The sequence below is a fragment of the Mustela erminea genome, chromosome 6 (genome assembly GCF_009829155.1).
Source record: "Mustela erminea isolate mMusErm1 chromosome 6, mMusErm1.Pri, whole genome shotgun sequence".
NCBI lineage: Eukaryota > Metazoa > Chordata > Mammalia > Carnivora > Mustelidae > Mustela > Mustela erminea.
The window spans coordinates 94,654,203-94,680,835 of NC_045619.1; the positions used below are offsets into that span (position 1 = coordinate 94,654,203).

Here is a 26,633-nt window from a genome sequence, read left to right on the forward strand (position 1 = left end):
AAGTGAGCACCCAGAACTTATTCCATGCCAAACTTCTCTGGAGCATGAGCGATGGTGAGAAAGACTGTTAGGTCAGCAAGAGCATCAAATGGACTGAATAAACCCTTACTTCTCTCTCTCCATGGGGGTTCTGTTTTGAGTCTGCTTTAGTTGAATAATTACTCGGTGTTGCTCTGAATTGTAACTGAACGTGTCTTTTCATGTCAGCTCTGCCCTATCTTCTTTATGCTTTCCCTAGCTTCTCTGTATTATTGAAGGGAGAGGGAAAACTAGTGTACTACTCAGTCTCTATCTATAGGAAGGAGGTGGGGATGAATGGAATTCTGAGGAGAGTCCAGGGCAATAAAACTGAAAAGAGCAATTGGGTCCCAAAGCAGATGCTTCTAGCTTCTAGCAGGCGTCTGGTGACATAATCTCTCTGTTCCATGCCTCTCTGCTCTTCTATAAGTGTCAAATACTTAGTGTAGTCCCTTATCTTCTGTAGAGCAGTAGATTGCTTAATATATGTAAATATAATACCTCCATAATTTTTTGGACAACAATGAAAAATATTGAAAGCAAACCAAAAGAGTTTTTCTTTAAAGAGAAACATCAACAATAAAAGCAAAAAGACAATTTGAGCTTGTGTTCTTGATATTTACCACTGTACACAATGTTACGAAAAGTGAAGATATGGCCGGATTTTAATAAAAGCGGAGTCCTGTGTTCTTGTTACACTAGCTTTCTCAAGAAGGTACATTATAAGTTGTACATACTGTCCTGGGTGGAACAGTGCCCTCCGCCCCTTCATTCATACCCACCTGGCACGTGAGAATGTGATTATTTGGAAATCAGTGTTTGTAGATATAATCAAGTTAAAATGAGGTCATAGTAAATTAGAGTGGACTTTAATCCAATGAATGGTGACCTTAGAAGAGGCATATTTGGACACAGATACAAAGAGAATGTTATGTGAAGACAAGAGGCAGAGGTTGGAGTGATGTGTCTCTAAGCCAAGGAAAGCCAAAGATGCTGGCAACATCAGAAGTTAGAGCCTTCAGAGGAAGCAGGAAGTTGCAGACATCTTGATTTCTGACTTCTGGTCTCCAGAACTGTAAGCAAATACCCTTTTGTTCTTATAAGCCACCTAGTCTGTGGTAATCTATCGTGGCAGCCCCAAGAAAGTAATACAAAGATGAAGAAACTCTGGTTCCGAATATCCTACTAAAAGTCCTGGTACAGAGGCCATGGTGAGTGGGTTACCCACCTGGCCTCTTGCCTGGGCAAGGGGAGCTACACATCAGACCACGTGAGATCATGAGAAAGGACTGTACTCATAATCGCTGTACTTGGTTTGTCCATCTGGACAGATCCATAGGATTCCGGACAGATTAAAGGTGAAAAGTGTAGGGATGGTCGTGAACTGCAGCAGGCAAAATTTATGCACCTATTTATTTTTATTTTCACTTTATCCCCAAAAGATTTAGAATTCCTTTCAAAGATGCAAACAATAGAGCAAGACAAAGTACATTAAAAAATAGAAGGATGAAACAGAGGGAAGGAAAACAATAGTAGGAAGCAGCAGCAATAAACTTAGATGACATTGTGCTGAGAAGACCGACCTTCTCGATATGAACACGAAATTTCAGGATGAGATAATGCCAAATTTGATTTTTGTCTAATTTGTGTAAATTCAATGAAAATTTCAGGCTGTTGCTTCACATAGAAATGAGTTCTAATTATCCTTCTGATTTTCATATCATTTTCAATAAGTCAGTGTTGCTACTGCAGTTGATCAACCTGAAAGCAGCGAAAGAAATTTCATCTTTTCTGTGTCCTCTGCATCCTTTTAAACATGCTTCTAAAATGTTTTAAAACCATTGTCTTTGGAGCATTTGTTTGCATGGGGGAACGGCGAGGATCCAGAATATTCTAGCACCCAGCCCTCTGTGCATTCTCAACCGAGGCGTGGAGACTGACTATCAGAGAAGAGGCAATGCCAGGCTAATGTAGTCTGGGGGTTATTGTTTCATCTGATATGGGGTCTTTTCTGGGTGTATTGGTCATCTCTTGTCGTATATGAAAAGTTTATCTTGCTCTGTCTAAGGAAATAACATTATGAATAAATACCGGACATACCCCATAGGAGGCTTAACTCTAGAATAATTTGGTATCGCTCTGCATGAGGCATCACCTGCTGAAGAGACCCCAAACCATCATTTGGGGATTAACAATATGTAAATCACCTTGGGTTAAGCTGCACTGTGAAGACAGAAACCTCTAATCATATTTCAAATACCAAATATACAAGTGTGTGTGTGTGTGTGTGTGTGTGTGTGTGTGTGTGTGTATGTGTGTGTGTGTTTTCCCCACCCCTAGGGAATCCTAAGCCCATGACTCTATAGGTTCTTGGAAGAAATGAACTCAGTCTGAGGAATATCTGAGAAACGAAGGTCAACGAGAATGTTCTGTTCCTGGCTAAGTGCTTGTTGCTTTTATGATTGTACCCCGACAGTCAAGAACAATACAGTAAACACATTCCTGATTCCTTTTTCATTTTTTTTTTTTTAAAGGAACTCTCCTAGGTTTCAGAAAAGCTTTCTCTACAAGGAAATGTACCCCTTAAGGTTATTTACTCTGGGGCACCTGGGTGGCTCAGTGGGTTAATCCTCTGCCTTCGGCTCAGGTTATGATCTCAGAGTCCTGGGATCGAGTCCCATATCAGGCTCTCTGCTCAGCAGGGAGCCTGCTTCCTGCTCGCTCTCTCTCTCTCTCTGCCTGCCTCTCTGCCTACTTGGGATCTCTGTCAGATAAATAAATACAATCTTTAAAAAAAAAAAAAAAGATTATTTAGTCTGTTTATTGTTGAATGTTAATTTAACAACAGGCTGGGCTTTTCACAGTCAGAGTGACTACTCTTCATGAAAAATGAAGTAGGGTGTGCTGGTGAGGAGGCTCGGGAATGGAGACTCGCGGGCGGTGCGGCCTGACGGGGTGTCGCGCGCGGGTCGGGCAGTTCCTGTAGATGGCAGTGTCGCCCCGCCGCAGGCGCTCGGCGGGCTGCCGCGGCGCTGCGGGTGAGGCACGCGGAGAATAAAGGCTGCGGGGAGAGCGGGCGGGCCCTCCAGCCGGCAATTTAACTAAGTTGCTGGTTCGCTACTCCGTTTCATAGCCGCCCTCTAAATGAATCTTTTCTGAACTCAGCAGAAGTACAAACTGTTCCTTTATACACCCCAAATTGTCCTTTTGGTGAAGTGGGTTTTTATTTTTTATGCTTTCCTTTTTTTTTTTTTTTTTTTTTTGGAATTTCGGAGTTATTTGAGGGGGAGCTCCGACTTCAACATTCCTCTTCTTCAACTGTAAAAGCAATTAGTTTAGCTGCTGAATACTCTTCAAGAGAGAATGAAAATCTCCTAAATGGAGATCATCATAAACTGAATTTATCACACAAGTCAGCATAGCACAATCCAAAGTAAAGTTCTTTCTGCATAAACCTTATGACCACATTTCCATAATTCTTTTTCTCATGTTCTGATTGTTTTCCTTCCTTCCTTTTTTCTTAAACCTTTTATTAAAAATTGTCCTCCACTGCATCCTGAGGACCTGAATGACTAGAATTCGAAAAGCAATCTGGCAGTCACAGATTTAGGGAATTTATAGTGAAATGAAGGTATGATGTCGATTATAGTTTTAATTGTTTTGACCTTTAAAGCTGGCTCAGGGTTATATTCCGCTGTGGAGTGAAGAGAGTTTTGAAAGAATGTGTGGCATTGGGCTAGTCTTTTCAAGCTGACTTTTCCTCATCTACTACACCAAACAGTCTTCATTCTTCCAGCAAGTCACTGCATTTGTAGTGTTAATTTCACATATTTGTGATACATTTGTTATGCCAACAGTTACGTTCCAGTAAAATTGGAGTATCTGTTGTAACTGTGGCTGGGATTTTCTTCCTGTAACTGACCATAAATCCATAAAATGTATGTATATCAAGGAATAACAAGGTTAACACTGAACCACCCATGCAAGTCCCCCGCTCCAACACTTCCATATTTCTATGCCTTTATTCATTCCCCTCAAGCTCCCAGAGCTTCTCTAGCCCCCTTCCTTTTAGTCCTGGGAAGTGAGAGGAATAGAGGTCACCTCATTTGAAATCGATCCTCACCTCCTCCCAGTCAAACCATTAGGGTGAGCTGCCTCTTCCTGGCACTGGGACATGGAGAGTGACCTCCCACCCCCTGCAAAACCAACACACACAACAGGAGGCAAGAACTGCCTCCCTCCCCCCACCTGACAGCAGACTGTGCAGGACATAGAGATCCCACTTGAATGGTCAGGACCCCCACCTTCTCCTGCTCCAGCCCCTTCCCAGCCCGCGGCATCTCCATCATGATTTTATCCTCTAGTTTATCCCACTGGCAGAATTAGTTTTGAGTCACCATACAGTTTGTTTGTTTGTTTTTGCTTTGTTGCTGTTTTGGTGTTTGTTTTGCTGTGGGAGAAGACCTACTTGTTGGAGTTTCATTTGTTTAATGATCTGGGCTTATTTTGGGGGGGGGGGAAGCAAACAAACAAAAAGAAAATGGCAAATTTCAATATGAATGATGCATAGGAATTTGTTGTTGTGATACTTGGTGTGGAAGTTTTGTAGGCAGGATTCTATGTGATAGGCAATCAATACACTTTGTCAAGTAAATGAAAGCCTCAACGGAAGTGAAAAGGAGGAATAAACCAAAGGAAGAAGAGACATTGACTAGCTATTGAAAAGCCCAGGAAAACATCAGAAAGATTTAAGAGAAATGGGAATTCAGAGATCAGGAGGCCACAGGAAGTAGAAAGGAGGTAACCAGCCGTGCTGCACTTATGCTCTTCGGTCCAGGAATAGGGCTAAAGAGGAGACTCAAGAACCTGGAAGGCTGATGGAAGGGCATGTCAATATGCATTAAAGGAGATTAACTAAGGCCTGATGGTGCCACATTGAGTGGTAAAAGAAAGATGAGGGAATCTGGAGCTTGTGGAAGACCATCAAAGGATGTAATTACACAGCTGACAAATGAGGCCTAGAGGAGAGACGGTTAAGGGATGTAAGCATGGGAATAGTCTGTAACTCATCAATTAGGTATCGTAGCAGATCTGTTTTGGTAAATGCTTCCTTTTCAAGACTTCAGATGAAGTTGTATTTGTGTGGAGTTAAAGTCTCTAAGAGGGAATAGCACATTCTTCACTCCACAATAAAGAAAAAAGAAAAGAAGAAACAATCAGTCCTCATTTGCTTTGGTCAGCTAAGGGAAATGATACGTTCTGTGAGCCAAAGGCCTGATTAAATTGGCACCAGTCTAGTATTATGGATCAAGAAGAAGTTAAGTAGAAATTGTCAAGGTCTCTCCCAAACAATGATGCAAGATTGAATTAGTTGTCTGCATTGAACAGTTGTTGGTGGTGAAAACATGACCCAAACATGACCCCAGTAGAAAACAAGAGCCCTTCAACAGTAGTACAAGATAGCTGGATGTAGCTCATTTAATACTGCCCTTTAAAAGGGAAACATTTGATGTCAGGGCAGTTTAATATAGTTTTTTTTTTTTTTTTTTTTTTAGATTCTCTTTAACATTTAAACTTGAAAATTACTAAGCAATGGGGTCAATTGACATTCCCACCCCAAATGATCTTCTCACACAACAGTTCCCTCAGGCTCAGAGACAAGGTGAGGCTTCAGAATGGAGTAAGGCTCAGGCATTGGGTGAGACCCACTATGGAGTGAGAGGTAGGGCAAGGGGAAAGTGAAGGGTGGAGTGGGAGAAAGGAACTGGTCGAGATTCAGGGGTGGGATAGGTGTAAGAAATGTTCATTGCATTCTTGGATCAAGGGATATCAAAATGGCTGACTCAAAGAGACCATGGTTGAATGCCCCACTTTGACTCTGGCAGATGTTAGATGCTGACCACAATGAGAGAAGTTATGTTGTACCAGCTCATTTTATACCTAACTTCAAACTTGCTTGATCAGTAACTTAAGTTTGCATTTCTTTAACATTCTATGTGATACGAAGTTTTTGTCCTGCTTCTCTCCCTCCTTTCTGCTTCTTTCCTTTCTTCTTCCTTCCTCCTTTTTCTCTCTCCCTCCCTTCCTTCTTCCCCTCCCCTTCTTTCTTTCCTTCCTTCCTTCTTTCCTCCTTTTTCTCCTAAAATTTTCCATTCTTCCTTCTCTTCTTGTTCCTTTGCTGTCTCTCTCCTTCTTTTATCTTTATTTTTTCCTTCCTTCTTTTCTTCCTCACTCCCTCCCCTTTTTCCTTTCTTTCTTTCTTCCCTCCATTCAACAATTATTAATTACACACCATGAGCTAGACACTTGGCTAAGCACTTGAGAAGAATTTATATCATTGGAGAAATAACAAAATGTGCAGAATTTTTAGATGAGCTAAAGAATTATTTTCCAACCCACTATACCCTGTTTATTTCACACATTAAGAAAAGCTATTTAAAAGGTGATAATCACTTAGTATCCCTATAAAGTTTTTCCTCTTGTATTAGTGGAAAAATGCTATTTATATTTAGAGTTATAATTATACCCGGGGACTTAAGTTATTTTCTTATGCTCTCACATTTCTGTGTTCCCAAGGTTTCAGCAGAGGTGAGAAAGGCTGAAAGAATAAGAAAGTCATAAGAGAGATAAGTCATCTTTGAGACGTCTTGTGCTTTAAGCTGGTGCATTAATATAGGATGGCAGGCTTTCAGGAGTACAGACTTGCTAAAAAATTAATTAAAAAAAAAGTTAATCCCACTGCAGTTCTAGACACCTATCTGCTTCATAATCTGAAAAATCACATAGCTCAAACATTACAGCTAAGCCTCAGACATTTTGTGGCTATTACAGTGTTTGCAGAGGAATATCTGATTGGTTCTCACTTTTTCATTTGGTAGTCTTTTTATCATTTTTACCAAAATCTGTTGTCTGCTTTATTTTTCAGTAAAGGCCTGGAGTGGGGTACCCTCTATAAAGGTACTGCTTCAACCAAATTGCCTTTATTGCATGTCTTTATAGCAATGATAATAACCACCATTCATATCATGGCATAGGAAGGCTTTTCACATGTATTAGTTCACTTAATACCTAAAGCAGCCCTGTGAGATGGGGATTATTATAAACATTTTTACAGATTATTTAACTAACCCAAACTTACCTAGGAAAACAGAGGTGCTGGACACTGACCACAGATCTACTCTAAGTCAGGGTGGTATTTTCAGATGATTTTCTGCCTCTCACCAGCTTGATTTTTGTCAGCTCCAGGATGAATGTTACTGTGTGTTACTGGGGGTCCAGGTGGGTGTCCTCTTTACTCTTGTCCTAGGTTTGCACCCATCCTGCCTGCTCCCTGCGCCAGGGACCTGCAGCTACTCTGAGTTCCTGCCTCTAAGCTCCACCATCACTTTACTAGTTGCCCTAAAACTTGAAGACTATTTTAAGACCTGCTATATCACTATTTCTGTTATTTTATATATATGATGAACAGCACCCATACATCCTAAATATGACCCACAAGAATGGAAACCAAATAAATCTAACAGAACAGCACTGTATTGGGAAGAGAGGGTCAAAATTGGAGGACTAAATGTTAAAATGCTCCGACTTTCCTCTCCTAGTGGTTAATTCAGTATCCTTAGTAATCACTTTCAGTGGCTACACAAAACCATGTAAGACTTATTCAATTTAACTGCCTGCCATTAAGAGGATTCCATAAATATTGAGATGAGACCTAGGTCAAGGAACTATTTTAGCCATGTTCACAGAACACTAATTAACCATTTTGCCTGGGAAAAGCTCCCTATTCTAAGGCATGCTCATAAAATAGCTTTAAAGAAAAATTTAACGAAAACTTTTGTCTAGAGGCTTTGGTACACATGGGTACCCATATCTATTAAGGATCAGTTTATCCCTGAATATAAAAAGAAATGAAAATTAAAATCAATTTCTCCCGAATGTGACATCTATTACATCTTTAGTTACATCATAAAGTAAATTTTGCTGTGTGATCCCAATCATTTGCTTACTTATTACTCATTCATCAGTTACTTATGAGGTGAAGGGCTCTGGGCTATGCCATGGAGGTATGAGGACAAACCAGACCATCTCTTCCCAGGAGGAGTTCATAGTCTAATAAGGAAGAGATGGATTACTAGGGAACAAAACAAATACGTGCCATCATCCATTTATATGTGAACTAGAACAGACTCTGATGGAGTGCTTCATAATAACCTTCATGTGAGGGAACGATCCTCATGGATCTCTCTGCATGTCTTGTTAGCAGAGGCACTGGTAGGCTTTTAGATTGGATTATCTTTTCAAGGATGTTTGTATACAGAACAGCCTTCGAAGTTGGGAAGAATAGTTTTCTCTAGAGCAGAGAGCAGATGTGCTTACTTGCCAGTATGATAATAAAAGATTTGGGGTTCCTTAGCTGTAATGCAAAGCCACGACTTGTGCAGCACCCACCTCCACTGTCCTGTATTGCTTCCGCACAATGTGTGGGTGGGAGAAAGACGAGCACTGACAAAGATAGAAAGCTCATGTTGCTCGTGGTGCTCTGAGTTATCAAGTCTCTTGTCTCTGATCCAGGCATCTCATAGCTTCTGCCAGCATCTATGAAACTGGCTTGCTAAGCTGCTGCCTTGCAAGCAGGGAAAAATCTGACCTTTCACCATTTTTGAACTCTAACCGCTGAATTTGGATGCATTTGAATATAGTAATTTTTCAAGAGAACCTGCTAAGAACTATATCTTCCATTTCATTTTTACTTCGTTTTTGGTCTGAAGTGATTGTATTTTCATCTTTGCCAGTATTAAGGGTAAGTTTGGGCCACTGAATTTACCTAATGGCCTCTGTGCCCTTTTCCTGGAGAGTTGGACTATAAAACAAACATTTGGAGAGGGAAATTGAATCTCATTATAATGAAATAACTGCAATGTTCTCATTTGCTAATGTTCCCATTCATTTGTAATTTAGTCTACAGTACCATGAAAAATATCTGCCTTAATTCCACCTCAGGTGGATAATGACAAATTAAATAAAATGAGAGCTTGTTAAAACAAACTAGCAAACAAAACAACAAAGTACTGCTTTTACCCTATTATTCCTGCATAATTCAGGAAAATAAAATTGACTTTTTAAAAGAAAGAATAGAGTTTCTGGGTTGATGAACACATGCAAGTACCACAGAGGGAGCGCAAGCTCTGAGCCCCTCCCTCACGTACCCAGACCTCGCATTTCTTCCATCTGGCTGTTCCTGAGTTCTATCCTTTAATAATAAGTCAGCATTCTAGTAAGGAAAAAAAAAAAAAAGCAACAGTAATAGTCTGGTGTCTGATTCTAGAAATCAGTGCTCAGTGACCTCTGAGCTTTAGTTCTCAATTTACAACTTACAAAGAATATTGCTCCTTTCATTTTTTTTTTTTTTTTTTTTTTTTGCCAACATCAGAGGATGTGTAGAGTTTCAGAATCCTCAGGTAAAACAGGGGCAGAGATATGGAATTTTGCATTTTAGTACAAATTAGAGTCTCTAGCTTTTTTAAGGTAAAAAATGTGGTTCAAATCCATGTTTAGAAATAGTATTCTGATGAAGATAGGCAGATAAGACGAGTCACAACATTTATTTGATAGAGCAATCAAAGCAATATAATGCACATGTCTTAGTAAACTCAACAACTCCAGATGAGCAAAGACTGAGGAAAAGGAAGTATTGGTGAAAGCAGGGATAGCAACATTGATTGCTAATTGTTGCATATCCCATGGATAGAAACGGAAATGACCAAGATCTCAATCTTGGCATTTTCAACCAGCATTGCTGATACTGTGTTTTTTCTTCAGAAGCTCCACAATCCGTTTAGCTGAGGATTTGGCCACATCAGTTCTCTAGTTTCCTATCATGATGACTTGTTTCCAAATGCAGTGAACTGGAGTAGACAAAGTGAGAACAGTGATTCCATTTGTGCTTCTATCCCAAGAGCCAGGAGGAAGCTAAAGAACTCTCTTGACGTCTTCCCCCAGGGCTACTTTCATCTTGACTGCAGTTTTATGACCTTTTGGAGGCCCAAAAGATGAATTCAAGAAAAAGAAAATTCTCATTTCAGTCCATGGCAGAGAAGACTTAAATCACTCATTCTTTTCCTCCGTTCTTCCTTGAACTCTAAAACTTGGAGAATTGAAAAGGAGGGTGCTTTCCTTCCAGAAAGTCTGTATTATTGGCTCTTATCTCACCAACCTTAAGAGAAGAGATAAAGTGGAGAAAGGCAACACAAAGCAAACCAAAAGGCAAGAGTAAGAATGTAAGTTAGAGTAAAGGTAGAGTAAGGTAGAGCCAAAGAGAGAGACTCAAAAAAGGTATATCTGGTCATTTCACTAAAAACTTCACCAGCACTTGGCACCATAATCCAGTTAATGTTTTTGACTTACACCAGACAACTGACTTTTTTTTGTACCATATCTGAGTCTTGGGCTCCTCTTAAATTACTTAATCCAATAACTTAATCTAACTTGTCCTGAGAAATCCCACTTAAATAAGAAGGCAATGACAGTCGAAGTTGTCTTGCACATACTTTGTGAAACTACTGCTCCAATCCAACATTGTTTTTATATATTCATTTAGGTCAAGGAAATGAGCAGTTCATATTCTCAAAGAACTTCGTAAATATCTTTTGCTTATTTTCTCCAGAAGTCTCCCAAAGTTCTCAGTATGTTATTTTAATTAAATTACCCTGGGACAGGGGGAGGAGTCAAGATGGCGGAGAAGTAGCAGGCTGAGACTGCTTCAGCTAGCCGGAGATCAGCTAGATAGCTTATCTAAAGATTGCAAACACCTGAAAACCCATCCGCAGATCGAAGAGAAGAAGAACAGCAATTCTGGAAACAGAAAAACAACCACTTTCTGAAAGGTGTTTTCCTTTTTTTTTTTTTTAATTCTTTTCTTTTCTTTTTTCTTTTTTCTTTCTTTTTTTTTTTTGAACCTCTTTTTATCCCCTTTCTCCCCCCTCACGATTTTGGATCTCTTCTAATTTGGTTAAAGCATTTTTTCCTGGGGTTGTTGCCACCCTTTTAGTATTTTACTTGCCCCTTCGTATACTCTTATCTGGACAAAATGACAAGATGGAAAAATTCAACACAAAACAAAGAACAAGAGGCAGTACCGAAGGCTAGGGACCTAATCAATACAGACATTGGTAATATGTCAGATCTAGAGTTCAGAATGACAATTCTCAAGGTTCTAGCCGGGCTCGAAAAAGGCATGGAAGATATTAGAGAAACCCTCTCGAGAGATATAAAAGCCCTTTCTGGAGAAATAAAAGAACTAAAATCTAACCAAGTTGAAATAAAAAAAGCTATTAATGAAGTGCAATCAAAAATGGAGGCTCTCACTGCTAGGATAAATGAGGCAGAAGAAAGAATTAGTGATATAGAAGACCAAATGACAGAGAATAAAGAAGCTGAGCAGAAGAGCGACAAAGAGCTACTGGACCACGAGGGGAGAATTCGAGAGATAAGTGACACCATAAGACCAAACAACATTAGAATAACTGGGATTCCAGAAGACGAAGAAAGAGAGAGGGGAGCAGAAGGTATACTGGAGAGAATTATTGGGGAGAATTTCCCCAATATGGCAAAGGGAACGAGCATCAAAATTCAGGAGGTTCAGAGAACATCCCTCAAAATCAATAGGAATAGGCCCACACCCCGTCACCTAATAGTAAAATTTACAAGTCTCAGTGACAAAGAGAAAATCCTGAAAGCAGCCCGGGAAAAGAAGTCTGTAACATACAATGGTAAAAATATTCGATTGGCAGCTGACTTATCCACAGAGACCTGGCAGGCCAGAAAGAGCTGGCATGATATTTTCAGAGCACTAAACGAGAAAAACATGCAGCCAAGAATACTATATCCAGCTAGGCTATCATTGAAAATAGAAGGAGAGATTAAAAGCTTCCAGGACAAACAAAAACTGAAAGAATTTGCAAATACCAAACCAGCTCTACAGGAAATATTGAAAGGGGTCCTCTAAGCAAAGAGAGAGCCTACAAGTGGTAGATCAGAAAGGAACAGAGACCATATACAGTAACAGTCAACTTACAGGCAATACAATGGCACTAAATTCATATCTCTCAATAGTTACCCTGAATGTTAATGGGCTAAATGCCCCTGTCAAAAGACACAGGGTATCAGAATGGATAAAAAAACAAAACCCATCTATATGTTGCCTCCAAGAAACTCATTTTAAGCCCGAAGACACCTCCAGATTTAAAGTGAGGGGGTGGAAAAGAATTTACCATGCTAATGGACATCAGAAGAAAGCAGGAGTGGCAATCCTTATATCAGATCAATTAGATTTTAAGCCAAAGACTATAATAAGAGATGAGGAAGGACACTATATCATACTCAAAGGGTCTGTCCAACAAGAAGATTTAACAATTTTAAATATCTATGCCCCCAATGTGGGAGCAGCCAACTATATAAACCAATTAATAACAAAATCAAAGAAACACATCAACAATAATACAATAATAGTAGGGGACTTTAACACTCCCCTCACTGAAATGGACAGATCATCCAAGCAAAAGATCAGCAAGGAAATAAAGGCCTTAAACGACACACTGGACCAGATGGACATCACAGATATATTCAGAATATTTCATCCCAAAGCAACAGAATACACATTCTTCTCTAGTGCACATGGAACATTCTCCAGAATAGATCACATCCTCAGTCCTAAATCAGGACTCAACCGGTATCAAAAGATTGGGATCATTCCCTGCATATTTTCAGACCACAATGCTCTAAAGCTAGAACTCAACCACAAAAGGAAGTTTGGAAAGAACCCAAATACATGGAGACTAAACAGCATCCTTCTAAAGAATGAATGGGTCAACTGGGAAATTAAAGAAGAATTGAAAAAAATCATGGAAACAAATGATAATGAAAATACAACGGTTCAAAATCTGTGGGACACAACAAAGGCAGTCCTGAGAGGAAAATATATAGCGGTACAAGCCTTTCTCAAGAAACAAGAAAGGTCTCAGGTACACAACCTAACCCTACACCTAAAGGAGCTGGAGAAAGAACAAGAAAGAAACCCTAAGCCCCGCAGGAGAAGAGAAATCATAAAGATCAGAGCAGAAATCAATGAAATAGAAACCAAAAAAACAATAGAACAAATCAACGAAACTAGGAGCTGGTTCTTTGAAAGAATTAATAAAATTGATAAACCCCTGGCCAGACTTATCAAAAAGAAAAGAGAAAGGACCCAAATAAATAAAATCATGAATGAAAGAGGAGAGATCACAACTAACACCAAAGAAATACAAACTATTATAAGAACATACTATGAGCAACTCTACGCCAATAAATTTGACAATCTGGAAGAAATGGATGCATTCCTAGAAACATATAAACTACCACAACTGAACCAGGAAGAAATAGAAAGCCTGAACAGACCCATAACCAGTAAGGAGATTGAAACAGTCATTAAAAATCTCCAAACAAACAAAAGCCCAGGGCCAGACGGCTTCCCGGGGGAATTCTACCAAACATTTAAAGAAGAACTAATTCCTATTCTCCTGAAACTGTTCCAAAAAATAGAAATGGAAGGAAAACGTCCAAACTCATTTTATGAGGCCAGCATCACCTTGATCCTAAAACCAAACAAGGATCCCACCAAAAAAGAGAGCTATAGACCGATATCCTTGATGAACACAGATGCGAAAATACTCAACAAAATACTAGCCAATAGGATTCAACAGTACATTAAAAAGATTATTCACCACGACCAAGTGGGATTTATTCCAGGGCTGCAAGGTTGGTTCAACATCCGCAAATCAGTCAATGTGATACAACACATCAATAAAAGAAAGAACAAGAACCATATGATACTCTCAATAGATGCTGAAAAAGCATTTGATAAAGTACAGCATCCCTTCCTGATCAAAACTCTTCAAAGTGTAGGGATAGAGGGCACATACCTCAATATCATCAAAGCCATCTATGAAAAACCCACCGCAAAGATCATTCTCAATGGAGAAAAACTGAAAGCTTTTCCGCTAAGGTCAGGAACACGGCAGGGATGTCCATTATCACCACTGCTATTCAACATAGTACTAGAGGTCCTAGCCTCAGCAATCAGACAACAAAAGGAAATTAAAGGCATCCAAATCGGCAAAGAAGAAGTCAAATTATCACTCTTCTCAGATGATATGATACTGTATGTGGAAAACCCAAAAGACTCCACTCCAAAACTGCTAGAACTTATACAGGAATTCAGTAAAGTGTCAGGATATAAAATCAATGCACAGAAATCAGTTGCATTTCTCTACACCAACAGCAAGACAGAAGAAAGAGAAATTAAGGAGTCAATCCCATTTACAATTGCACCGAAAACCATAAGATACCTAGGAATAAACCTAACCAAAGAGACACAGAATCTATACTCAGAAAACTATAAAGTACTCATGAAAGAAATTGAGGAAGACACAAAGAAATGGAAAAATGTTCCATGCTCCTGGATTGGAAGAATAAATCTTGTGAAAATGTCTATGCTACCTAAAGCAATCTACACATTTAATGCAATTCCTATCAAAGTACCATCCATCTTTTTCAAAGAAATGGAACAAATAATGCTAAAATTTATATGGAACCAGAAAAGACCTCGAATAGCCAAAGGGATATTGAAAAAGAAAGCCAACGTTGGTGGCATCACAATTCCGGACTTCAAGCTCTATTACAAAGCTGTCGTCATCAAGACAGCATGGTACTGGCACAAAAACAGACACATAGATCAATGGAACAGAATAGAGAGCCCAGAAATAGACCCTCAACTCTATGGTCAACTAATCTTCGACAAAGCAGGAAAGAATGTCCAATGGCAAAAAGACAGCCTCTTCAATAAATGGTGCTGGGAAAATTGGACAGCCACATGTAGAAAAATGAAATTGGACCATTTCCTTACACCACACACAAAAATAGACTCAAAATGGATGAAGGACCTCAATGTGCGAAAGGAATCCATCAAAATCCTTGAGGAGAACACAGGCAGCAACCTCTTTGACCTCAACCGCAGCAACATCTTCCTAGGAACAACGCAAAAGGCAAGGGAAGCAAGGGCAAAAATGAACTATTGGGATTTCATCAAGATCAAAAGCTTTTGCACAGCAAAGGAAACAGTTAACAAAATCAAAAGACAACTGACAGAATGGGAGAAGATATTTGCAAATGACATATCAGATAAAGGACTAGTGTCCAGAATCTATAAAGAACTTAGCAAACTCAACACCCAAAGAACAAATAATCCAATCAAGAAATGGGCAGAGGACATGAACAGACATTTCTGCAAAGAAGACATCCAGATGGCCAACAGACACATGAAAAAGTGGTCCATATCACTCGGCATCAGGGAAATACAAATCAAAACCACAATGAGATATCACCTCACACCAGTCAGAATGGCTAAAATCAACAAGTCAGGAAATGACAGATGCTGGCGAGGATGCGGAGAAAGGGGAACCCTCCTACACTGTTGGTGGGAATGCAAGCTGGTGCAGCCACTCTGGAAAACAGCATGGAGGTTCCTCAAAATGTTGAAAATAGAACTGCCCTATGACCCAGCAATTGCACTATTGGGTATTTACCCTAAGGATACAAACGTAGTGATCCAAAGGGGCACATGCACCCGAATGTTTATAGCAGCAATGTCCACAATAGCCAAACTATGGAAAGAACCTAGATGTCCATCAACAGATGAATGGATCAAGAAGATGTGGTATATATACACAATGGAATACTATGCAGCCATCAAAAGAAATGAAATCTTGCCATTTGCGACAACATGGATGGAACTAGAGCGTATCATGCTTAGCGAAATAAGTCAAGCAGAGAAAGACAACTATCATATGATCTCCTTGATATGAGGAAGTGGTGATGCAACATGGGGGCTTAAGTGGGTAGGAGAAGAATCAATGAAACAAGATGGGATTGGGAGGGAGACAAACCATAAGTGACTTTTAATCTCACAAAACAAACTGAGGGTTGCTGGGGGAGGGGGTTTGGGAGAAGGGGGTGGGATTATGGACATTGGGGAGGGTATGTGCTCTGGTGAGTGCTGTGAAGTGTGTAAACCTGGTGATTCACAGAACTGTACCCCTGGGGATAGAGTATTATGCCTCCATCAGAAAGGAGGAATACCCAACTTTTGTAGCAACATGGACAGGACTGGAAGAGATTATGCTGAGTGAAATAAGTCAAGCAGAGAGAGTCAATTATCATATGGTTTCACTTATTTGTGGAGCATAACAAATAGCATGGAGGACATGGGGACTTAGAGTGGAGAAGGGAGTTGGGGGAAACTGGAAGGGGAGGTGAACCATGAGAGACTATGGACTCTGAAAAACAATCTGAGGGTTTTGAAGGGACGGGGGGGTGGGAGGTTGGGGTACCAGGTGGTGGGTATTATAGAGGGCACAGATTGCATGGAGCACGTGTTTAGCTTAAATATGTGTTTCTCAAGTCATGTGTTTCTCCTTATGTAAAATTAAATTGCTTTGCTAAAAAAAAAAAAAAAAAAAAAAAATTACCCTGGGACAAAATGTCACCTTTATTATACAAATAGTCAATGCCCCCAGCTTCCCATATTTGACTATTAAATTAATCCTTTGTTCTCACGAAAAAAATTAAAGCCCCACGCCTCACCAAATGAATCTCTTCTTCCTGTTACCCTAAAGAAATTGGTCACTCAAGGTATATACAGAATGATTTTCTCTTCCGTTCTTTTTCTTGCTCTTTTTTTTTGTGGTAATTAAAAAAAAATTTACTCATATTCAATTTATTAACATTTAGTGTGTTATTAGTTTCAGAGGTAAAGTTCAGTGATTCATCAGTTGTAGATAACACCCAGTGCTCATTACATCACATGCCCTCCTTAATGCCCATCACCCTGTTATTCCATCTCCCCATGCCCCCTTCCCACCAGCAACCCTCAATTTGTTCTCACTTATGGTTAAGTGTCTCTTATGGTTTGTCTTCCTCTCTGACTGCATATTGTTTTATTTTTCTCTCTCTTCCCCTATGCTTCTCTGTTTTGTTTCTTAAATTCTACATATGAATGAAATCATAGGACAATTCTTTCTCTGATTAACTTATTTCACTTAGCATAATACCTCTAGTTCCATCCACATCATTGCAAATGGCAAGGTTTCATTTTTTGATGGCTGAGTAACATTCCATCGTACATATATACTGTATCTTCTTTATGCGTGCATTATATCTGGGCTCTTTCCATAGTTTGGCTATTTTGGACATTGTAGCTATAAACACTGGGATGCAGGTGCCCCTTCAGATCACTACATTTGTGTTTTGTGGGTAAATAACTAACAGGACAATTGCTGGGTCATACGGTAGTACTCCATACTGTTTTGCAGAGTGGCTGAACCGGCTTGCCTTCCCACCAGCAGTGTAAGCAGGTTCTCCTTTCTTTGCATCCTCACCAACATCTGTCATTTCCTGACTTGTGACTTCTAGCCATTCTGACTGTATGAGGTGGTATCTCATTGTGGTTTTGATTTGTATTTCCCTGATGCCAAGTGACGTTAAGCATTTTTACATGTGTCTGCTGGCCATCTGGATGTCTTCTTTGCAGAAATGTCTGTTCACGTCTTCTGCCCATTTCTTCTTCTTCTTTTTTAAAGATTTTATTTATTTATTTGACAGAGAGAGATCACAAGTAGGCAGAGAGGCAGGCAGAGAGAGAGGAAGGGAAGCAGGCACCCTGCTGAGCAGAGAGCCCGATGTGGGACTCGATTCCAGGACCCCGAGACCATGACCCCAGCCGAAGGCAGCAGCCCAACACACTGAGCCACCCAGGCGCCCCCTGCTGCCCATTTCTTGACTGGATTATTTGTTTTTTTGGATATTGAGTTTGGTAAGTTCTTTATAGATCTTGGATACTAGCCCTTTATCTGATAAAATCTTTGCAAATACCTTCTCCTATTCTGTAGGCTGTCTTTTTGTTTCGTCAATTGTTTCCTTTGCTGTGCAAAAACTTTTTATCTTAATGAAGTCGCAATAGCTCTTTTTTGCCTTTGTTTCCCTTTTTCTTATTCTTTTCAATATCAGCCAGTGGGACTTCTTTCAGCAGACTGGTTAGAATCTAACTCATTTTTGGCAGCTTCTGCTTAGTGTATCCTTGGGAATTTCTGTAATTCCTCCTGAATTTCCAAAAGTGGATTGATTTTACCTCATTCTTTCCTATGCTTAACTTTCCTGAAATCCCACAAGGGCAACGGGATACATAGGAATGCATCAATGCAAGGTCCATACCTGCAACATTTGGGAAACTCAAGTACATTTCCTTAAAACATGGAACAATGCAAGAATTTATAATATAAACATTAATTCCTATATACCATAGCATTTCCCATGTAAAATCTATTTTTCCAAGATTCATTACATATTGCATTCTAAACTGTGGTTCTCAACCTTGTTAGCTACACATTAAAATTATCCAGGATATTTCTTTAAGTTTTGCTACCCAGGTCTCATTCCACACCAAGTAAATATCTGAGGGGGGACCCAGGTATTGATAGTTTTTGAAAAGACTGAAAAATCACTGGTGGAAACACAATCTAAATCTGCTTCCAGCTGTATATTATGATACAGATTAAATTTTCTAGAGAAATAGGATAGAATAATTGAGGAAAGGGAGAAGCAGATGGAAGACTCATGATTTCACCTTTCCTAGGGTTTCATAAATCCATGCTAGTTACCCACAGTCTGTCACCTGCTGCCTTGGAAATTAGAACTTACTTGGAATAACCTTCCTAAGAAGAGGTTCATTGTGCAGTAAGCTCTTCAGATTCCAGGGTGTTAGATACAGTGAAGGCCAGGTCTGCCTATGCAGTCAGATTCCTGCATTTGATCCCTTACCATATTCTATGAGAAGGAAAGCCAAATGAGGTGGGATTCAGTAATAAATGAAATATTTAATTCCCTAATATTTTGTTAGGGAAACAAAATATTAAAATTCTTCCTTACTTAAGACAATGGTTTCCATGCTTAATGAAAACTGTCTTACTGTCCTACACATCAAAATAAAATAAACACAAGCATACAAAGATATTCACCTTGGGACATCATGCCTTCCCCAAGAGTAGTGACATTATTATCGATGTTTTATGTAGGTTCAGAAACAGGACCTTGTAGTGAACACTGGTGGGGTTCATTTCCCTGATGTGCTGCGAAAAGGTAAATGTGAGCTCCTCCTCAGAATGTTTCTCAGCCTCTGTGCCAGAAAACGTCCATCAGAACTTACGTATGATTCCCAGGGTCTTATTGTGACTTTGTCAACATAACCTTTCCATCAGTTGGAAATTTCTGATGTTTGCAGAGAAGAAGAGGTAAAACAATGATTTCTCACCCTTTCTTTTCAAGAGAAATGGCTCAGCGGCTGCAAAAATCATTCCTGTGCAACTATCTGCCCATGATACTCTTGATAGGTTTCATAGGTTTATCTGCTGACAAACCATAATTGAGAAAAACATTGATTAATTGATCTGTTACTAGTTTGTGAGGCTCTATATGGCAATGAAGAATATGTGGTATGCAGATCAGCTTTTAATTATTTTTATTTAGGGGTTGTTCCAATGAAATAAGTAACAAGGCAGGATCATCATTGATCTGTGGCACAGAAAGAAATGTTCACATTACATGCTGCAGATTTAGAAATGGCTGAAAATGTTTATTCTAGACGCTTAGAATGGATCTTTGCCCAGGAAGGCTTTGACCTGTGTAAAATGCAAATTATAATAACAACTTGCATTTGTGCAAAGCTTTGCAGTTTACAAATCATTTTCTCATGCATTATCCTGTTTGACCCTCACAACAAACCTGACAGGCAGACCAGACAGGTGTTATTATTCCCAAAGAGATTAAGGCTAGGAGAGATTCCATACCCCCTACACCCCAAATCATTTGCCCTATATTAGTCTGTCGAGTATGGAGAGCAAAAGAGAGTTTGAAATTATTTAGTGAATTCTGGCTGATCAAACATATTTAAGATATTAATCACCACAACAACCAACATCATACTTATCAACAGTTTCTTTGTATGAAATGTGCTGAAATAGAACTTGCCATTATAATGTGAAGTATTACATAGATTTGAGTGTGCTAAAGGGCCTTATCTCCAATTTGATTACAAAGTATAAGAAAAGCTTGATATAGGGCGCCTGGGTGGCTCAGTGGGTTAAGCCGCTGCCTTCGGCTCAGGTCATGATCTCAGGGTCCTGGGATCGAGTCCCGTATCGGGCTCTCTGCTCAGCGGGGAGCCTGCTTCCTCCTCTCTCTCTCTGCCTGCCTCTCTGCATACTTGTGATCTCTGTCTGTCAAATAAATAAATAAATCTTTAAAAAAAAAAAAAAAAAAAGAAAAGCTTGATATAAAACCCATTAGTTGGAGTTATTAAAGCTTTTCTCACTGTATTTACAAAACCCATGGAGAAAAGATTGCTATTTGTTTTGTTTTGCTTATTTTATTTTATTTCATTTTATTTTGGTTTGTTGTTAGGTCATTGACATTGAGCCAATGCAAAATTAGTGTAGACTCTTGACACTCAGGGAAACAGAGGTTGAATATAGAATATTAATATTGTGCTAATATGGAATATTAATATTGTGTGTTTGATTGTATAGCACAAATGTTGTGCTATACAATCAAACAAGAATCACTGAGTATTGTTTCTTAAATTTCACATATCAGCAAAATCATATGGTATTTGTCTTTCTCTGGCTGACTTATTTCACTTAGAATTATACCTAAGCTAGCTCCACCCATGTTGTTGCAAATGGCAAGATCTCATTCTTTTTTATGGCTGATGAACAAAGAAAAAGAGACAAACAAACAAAAAATTAGACTCTTAAATACAGAGAAAAACTGATGGTTACCAAAAGGGAGGTGGGTGCAGAGAGGGGTGAAATAGATAAAGGGGATTAAGCCCTTATTACGATAAGCCCAAGTAATGTACAGAATTTTTGAATCATTATAGTGTACACTTGAAGCTAATACTGTACTGTATGTTAATCCCAATTCAATGAAAAAGAACAAGGAATTACTGAGTACTTTCCATGTGCCTAGGAGTATGCTCAGTGCTGTGGGGGATTAAAACAAGTTCCCCACCCACAGAGTTTACAATCTAGTTGCATGTAATAATCCATGCAGATCCTATCCCTTAGTGAGAAGTGAAGAGGTGGGAACATGTGGATCAAAACTGTTCTGCTTTTTTTCCCCACTGCTCCATTTTCCTGGTCTAATTTGTCAGGGCACCACAGTCTCCACAAAAGCTGTGTCAATAAGAATCTGTACCAAGAAAGCAATATTTTTATCCTTTTTAATGTCAGTCTGCAAGCCAAAGTGACAACTGATAACTGTTCAATGAAAGGTCAGAAAACAAGCATGAAGCTGGATTTGTTTAGGGCTTACCTTATCTTTTTTTTTTTTTTTAAATAAATAAAATTGTTGTCCTAAGTCGCATAACCTGAGGCTCTTCACGTCTTACTAAACCGCATAGAGTTAAAGATTATTATAACGATTTTTTTCTTCATATCCTTCCCACTGATATGACTATCAAGTTTTCAAAGACAAGCACAATTTCCAAAGGAAGATGAGTTTCCCTTTTTCATTAGAAAATAAGTAGATTTTCTCTTTACAGAAATTGAAAAAGTTTAGAAATGGAGGTAGTTCAGAAGTAATGATTCCTTTGAAGGGGGAAAAAGACAAAAGAATTCATGGTAGGAAAGGGAGGTTTGACATGACTGTGATGTCCAGGCTGCCAAGGGAGTCAATGGTAGCTAGAAGTATAATTATAGTTTTGGTTCCTCTGGGAACAATTAAGGGATTAGTGGTCTCAAGGAGGACAAAGAGACACTGTCAATAGAGTAATAAAACTCTTCAGTACCCATAGTCCTTGATAAACAGCTCCCCCAAAGGACAAGATTTTGATCTAAATATTAGCACCTTTGGCCCTAGGACCTCCTTTACACCCATGCTTTCACCTTCAGAAATGGCTAAGTTTCCTGTTCTTTCTGTCTTTCCTCAGGATGTTTATACGTGCTTCCCTGAATCTGCTTTTGTCCCCATTTGTCCTGAATGAAGCTTCACAGACAGGAACTAGATGGCCAAAGGTGCACAACAGTTCCATGGTGTGACTGGGTGCTTTGGGATGCAGCTGGGGAGACCTGGTTAGAGGAATGGTGAAAATGAAAAGCTGCCAGAATGACAAAGCATGGTTCCTGGCTCACTCATCTGCTAGGAATTCCCTGTTAGGGCTGATGGGGGCTATTAGCACAGACCTGACAGTCAGTGTTGAAAACCAATGGAAGAGTTGATAATGGCCAAATAGCTTGCATTAAATTAACTCCTCTGTTGACAACTATTATAGACTCTCTCTATATAGAGACTGTATAATATATTCTGATAGACAGTTGATAGATAGATAGATAGATAGATAGATAGAAGATAGATAGATAACTTCCCAAAGTGGGCGAGAACAGCAAGAGTTCAACCCCTGAATAAAGAAAACTATACTGCGTGAAATCCACATACATAAGGCTCTTCTCCTGAAGGCACTTCCTGTCCTCATAAGGCTTATAGGAAAGTCACAGTCTTCTTGACCTAAGGAATTAGAAGGCAAAGCCTGGGATGCTGAGGTGACTAGAAACTGAGATAAAATATCCCTGAAGAGAAGGAGCCAAGAAATCTTCAATAATTACTCTATTAGATTTCAGAACTTTCTATAAAACAACATTTAAGACAGTAGAATCAGCAGACAGAGAGAAAGAAATGGAACTGAACAGAGTCCAGAAATAGATCCAAAGATATATGGTTAATGGATTTTTTTTAACCTAGGAGCAAATTAATGTAATGGGGAGAAGGTTTTTTTTTTTTTTTTTTCCCAATAAGTGTGCTGGAAGAAATAGATAAACTTATGGAAAAAATGAACCTTGATCTCTACATCATATTATACACAAAAGCAAATCTGAGATGAATTTTAGATCTAAACATAAATTCTGGGATGCCTGTGTGGCTTATTTGGTGTAACATCTGCCTTCAGCTCAGGTCATGATTCCAGGGTGCTGGGATCAAGTTCCACAATAGGCACCCTGTTCAGTGGGGAGACTGCTTCTCCCTCTGCCTACTGCTCCCCTGGCTTGTGTCCTCTCTCTCTGACAAATAAATTAAACAAAAAAACAAACAAACATAAATTCTAAAACTATAAAACTTTTATATGAAAACATACAAACACCTCTGTGACCTAGGAATAGGCAAAGATAGATTATTTGTCAGGATAGACTAGTGGATATTTATCTTACTCAATGATTTTTAAACCAACATTCAGTTTGATGCTCAATTATTGGATTTGGCCAGAGGGAGCTCCTCGAACTGGATCCTATGTCTATTTTGATATTTCCCCATTATTTGAGCACGTCTATTCTAAGATCTTTTTATTTATTTAACAGACAGAGATCACAAGTAGGCAGAGAGGCAGGCAGAGAGAGAGGAGGAAACAGGCTCCCTGCTGAGCAGAGAACCAGATGTAGGGCTAGATCCCAGGATCCTGGGATCATGACCTGAGCTGAAGGCAGAGGCTTTAACCCACTGAGCCACCCAGGTGCTCCTGAGCACATCTATTCTAAGACAGAAAGATGTTCCACCCTTAATTGTCCCTTCCTTCTCCAAGCTCTAAAATCAGGTTTTTCTCTAAAGATCTCTGGTTCCTTCTAGTGGGTCATGGTATAGATCTAGGCCTTTACTCTGCCCATAGGAACAGATGCCATATTTAATTTCATGATAAGAGGGACATCAATACCCATTGATGGATACTCACTCGAGGATGTTCACCATTCTCTCACAGTATCCTCTCCAAGTTCATTCAGAATAGGAATTTTTCCCTTGAAGGAGTTTAGTTTTACTAGAGAAAGAGAAAACAAATGTATCTAAAACAAGAAAGAATTATAAAAGAATATATTTACAAAAATATATGTAAATATATATTTACATATATGTACATTCAATGTACAGTCTCTAGTTGCCATGGGATTCAAGGAGAGAGAGTTATTGCAGAGTTTGCAGGGGCCAAAGAGTAACAACTTTAAGAATGAAGGGCATGGTGTGATCACAGGCTGAAGAAAATGCAGAGACCTGTGGAGAAAGTGAGGAGAGATTAATAATAAATTGATGGATGGTTGATGCAGAAGGTTGGACAGGGTGATGAGAGTAATTTTAATGCTAAGCTCTAAGAATGTCCTGTTAGACAGCCAGCTTACCTGATCCTATCTAACTCTCCCCTCCCAGATAGAAGGCTGAGCCTAGAGAAGAGTGTTTGGCGCCCATCCATTTTCAGCAGAATACATTGTGCAGCTACAGCTCTGAGGCACACTAAAGAGAAAATAGAGAATATTCTTATTTGTTATTCTTCCAAAGACAACTCCATGGCTTCCAGTACAGGAACTGAATACCCAGAACCAGGCTTTTATTTTCTTGAGGTCAATAACAGATCCTCCAAATCTCATTTTACAGTCTTCAAACATGTTCTACACTCAAGTTAGAAATAATTTGACGATCACTTCTCCTTCAGGTCTAGGTCTGGTAATTTCCCTTCAATTGTTCTTGGCTTTAGGGCTTTCTAGCATCCCCAAAGTGAGGGTCCACAGATACCACAAAATCTTTCAAAGGCTTAGAGTTGAAACCAGGAAACTCAGGCTTACAGATGAACTACATTAAGAGAAGGGGCGGGACAAATAGGAAGGTCCTCTTATAGCACCAGTTTTAGGAAATGCCAGACTTTCTAGATTCTAGTGATAGTGACATCACTATTGACATGCAAGCCAAGAGTTAATCTGGAATAGGGCCCCAGAAGAACAAACACTTAAGTGACTATTGCATAAATTAGGCATTACGCTAAATGCTTTGCAGATGGTTTTTCATTGAATCCTCATAGTAACTCTGTAATGTAGGTGTTGCTATGAGTTTTACAAATACTGAAATCATGGCTCATGAGATTGTTATAGGTTGGGTTCCCCTAGAAAGAGATTCTGTGGTCTGTGTACAAAAGATGTCTAGAGGAGTGCTGAACAGAATCTGTAATCGAGTGAGTAGAACACAGCTGGGCAGAGGAAAACATCAAGTTGGCAAGATGTGACTGAAGTCTCAGCAAATCCCCCAGGGAGCTCTGGCACTGGGATGGATTTCCAAAGCTGTGTCATTTCAAGGTGAGGGGCTGGTCCTTTGAAATACCCTATGGCCCAGTCACTGGATAGCAGGTACTGCAAGGAGAGTCAGCTCCCTTTGGCTGACAGCAATTCTGGATCTGTCATTAGCACGCAGGCTTAGAAGGTAAAGGAAAGAGTGTTTCAGTGTTGAAGGGGAGATCTGATGGCATAAACTTCCACTTACCATCATCCATCCCTAAGACCCACTTGTTTCATATAGTAAGATCCTCTCCTTGGGGAAGAACTCCAAAATTCTGATTGGTCTTATTTCCCTATGAAACCAAAAAGGAAAAGGTTAAGAGGTCTAGCTCAGCTCTTTGCCACTCTGGCTGTCCAGGGGTTGCAACCAAAACTCATGTTCTTCCTCCTCTACCACCTATTTTAGGTCTCCCTCATCCTTGGTTAACACCTCTGATATTTTATGTGGCTAATCTGGCAGAGGAAACCAGACTCATCCCTGAGGGCTCTGAGTTGCTGGTCACCATAAATTTATTATGTGGTAGCTGATTTATCTCTCCATTTTCCATCTAAATTGGATAGGGGAGTACCAAGAGACATCCAAGGGATTACCTGGGTGCCAACCACATTCTTTCCTACTCCATTGTATAAAAGCAGTCGCAAATCTTGTTATGATCAGGGTTATTAATCTTGCCGATTTAGTAGCATTTTTCCATGCCTCCTGGTCTCCTGGCACAAAGGACTCAATGAAACTGGATGGCAGCCATAGCTTAAAGTTAAATGAGACTCTAACCATGTTCTTTAGTTAGAAGCATTCTGCATTCTGCTTTAGGAACCCAGAACTTCTAGATCCCCAGAGCCTAATAATGGAGGGGTAGGAAGCACACATTCCCAGGTAGGTCACTGGAAATGATGCTAAGAGAGGCCTCTACCACTCCCATCCCCTGCTTCTTGGACCTATGTTTTAGAGTATATACTGCATCCTAGAGGATGCTCACCATCTTTATAGAGCATCATAGACAGTGAGGGCAGTAGAAGTCGTTGATAAGAGGAAAGGTAATGGGGGTGATAGCAAAGCTGGATTCTAGCAGCAACAGTAGGTTCTGAGGGGAAATCTGAGGTAAAAGTAACAGAAACAGGGGCAGCCCGTGTACTACCTCACTTGGGCCACTCGATGTCAGAAAGGAAGACTGTTATAGCAAGTGAAGGTGAAGGGCTCCACAGAGAACCCGGGGTTTGGAGTAGTCATTTGAGTTTCCCTGTCAGGGAAAGGGGGGACCCCATCCTTCCTCTCCAGTCAGAAACAAGGTTGTTTTTGTTATTGTTGTTACTGTTTTTATTAGTCATATCACTTGATTTTTCCTTCTTTTTTGTACAGTATAGGTTACACAAGGTCATAGTCTCCTTCAA

The 26,633-nt window shown here is 39.6% G+C and overlaps 1 long non-coding RNA gene across 1 annotated transcript in view; it reads left to right on the top strand.

The window, feature by feature from the left end:
* The first annotated feature begins 875 nt into the window (after window positions 1–875).
* LOC116592498 overlaps window positions 876–26,633 on the top strand; it is a 64,028-nt gene continuing 38,270 nt past the window's right edge. The window contains exon 1 of the long non-coding RNA XR_004286490.1: window positions 876–1,093. This is a non-coding gene — a long non-coding RNA (uncharacterized LOC116592498). The remainder of the gene's footprint in view (window positions 1,094–26,633) is intronic.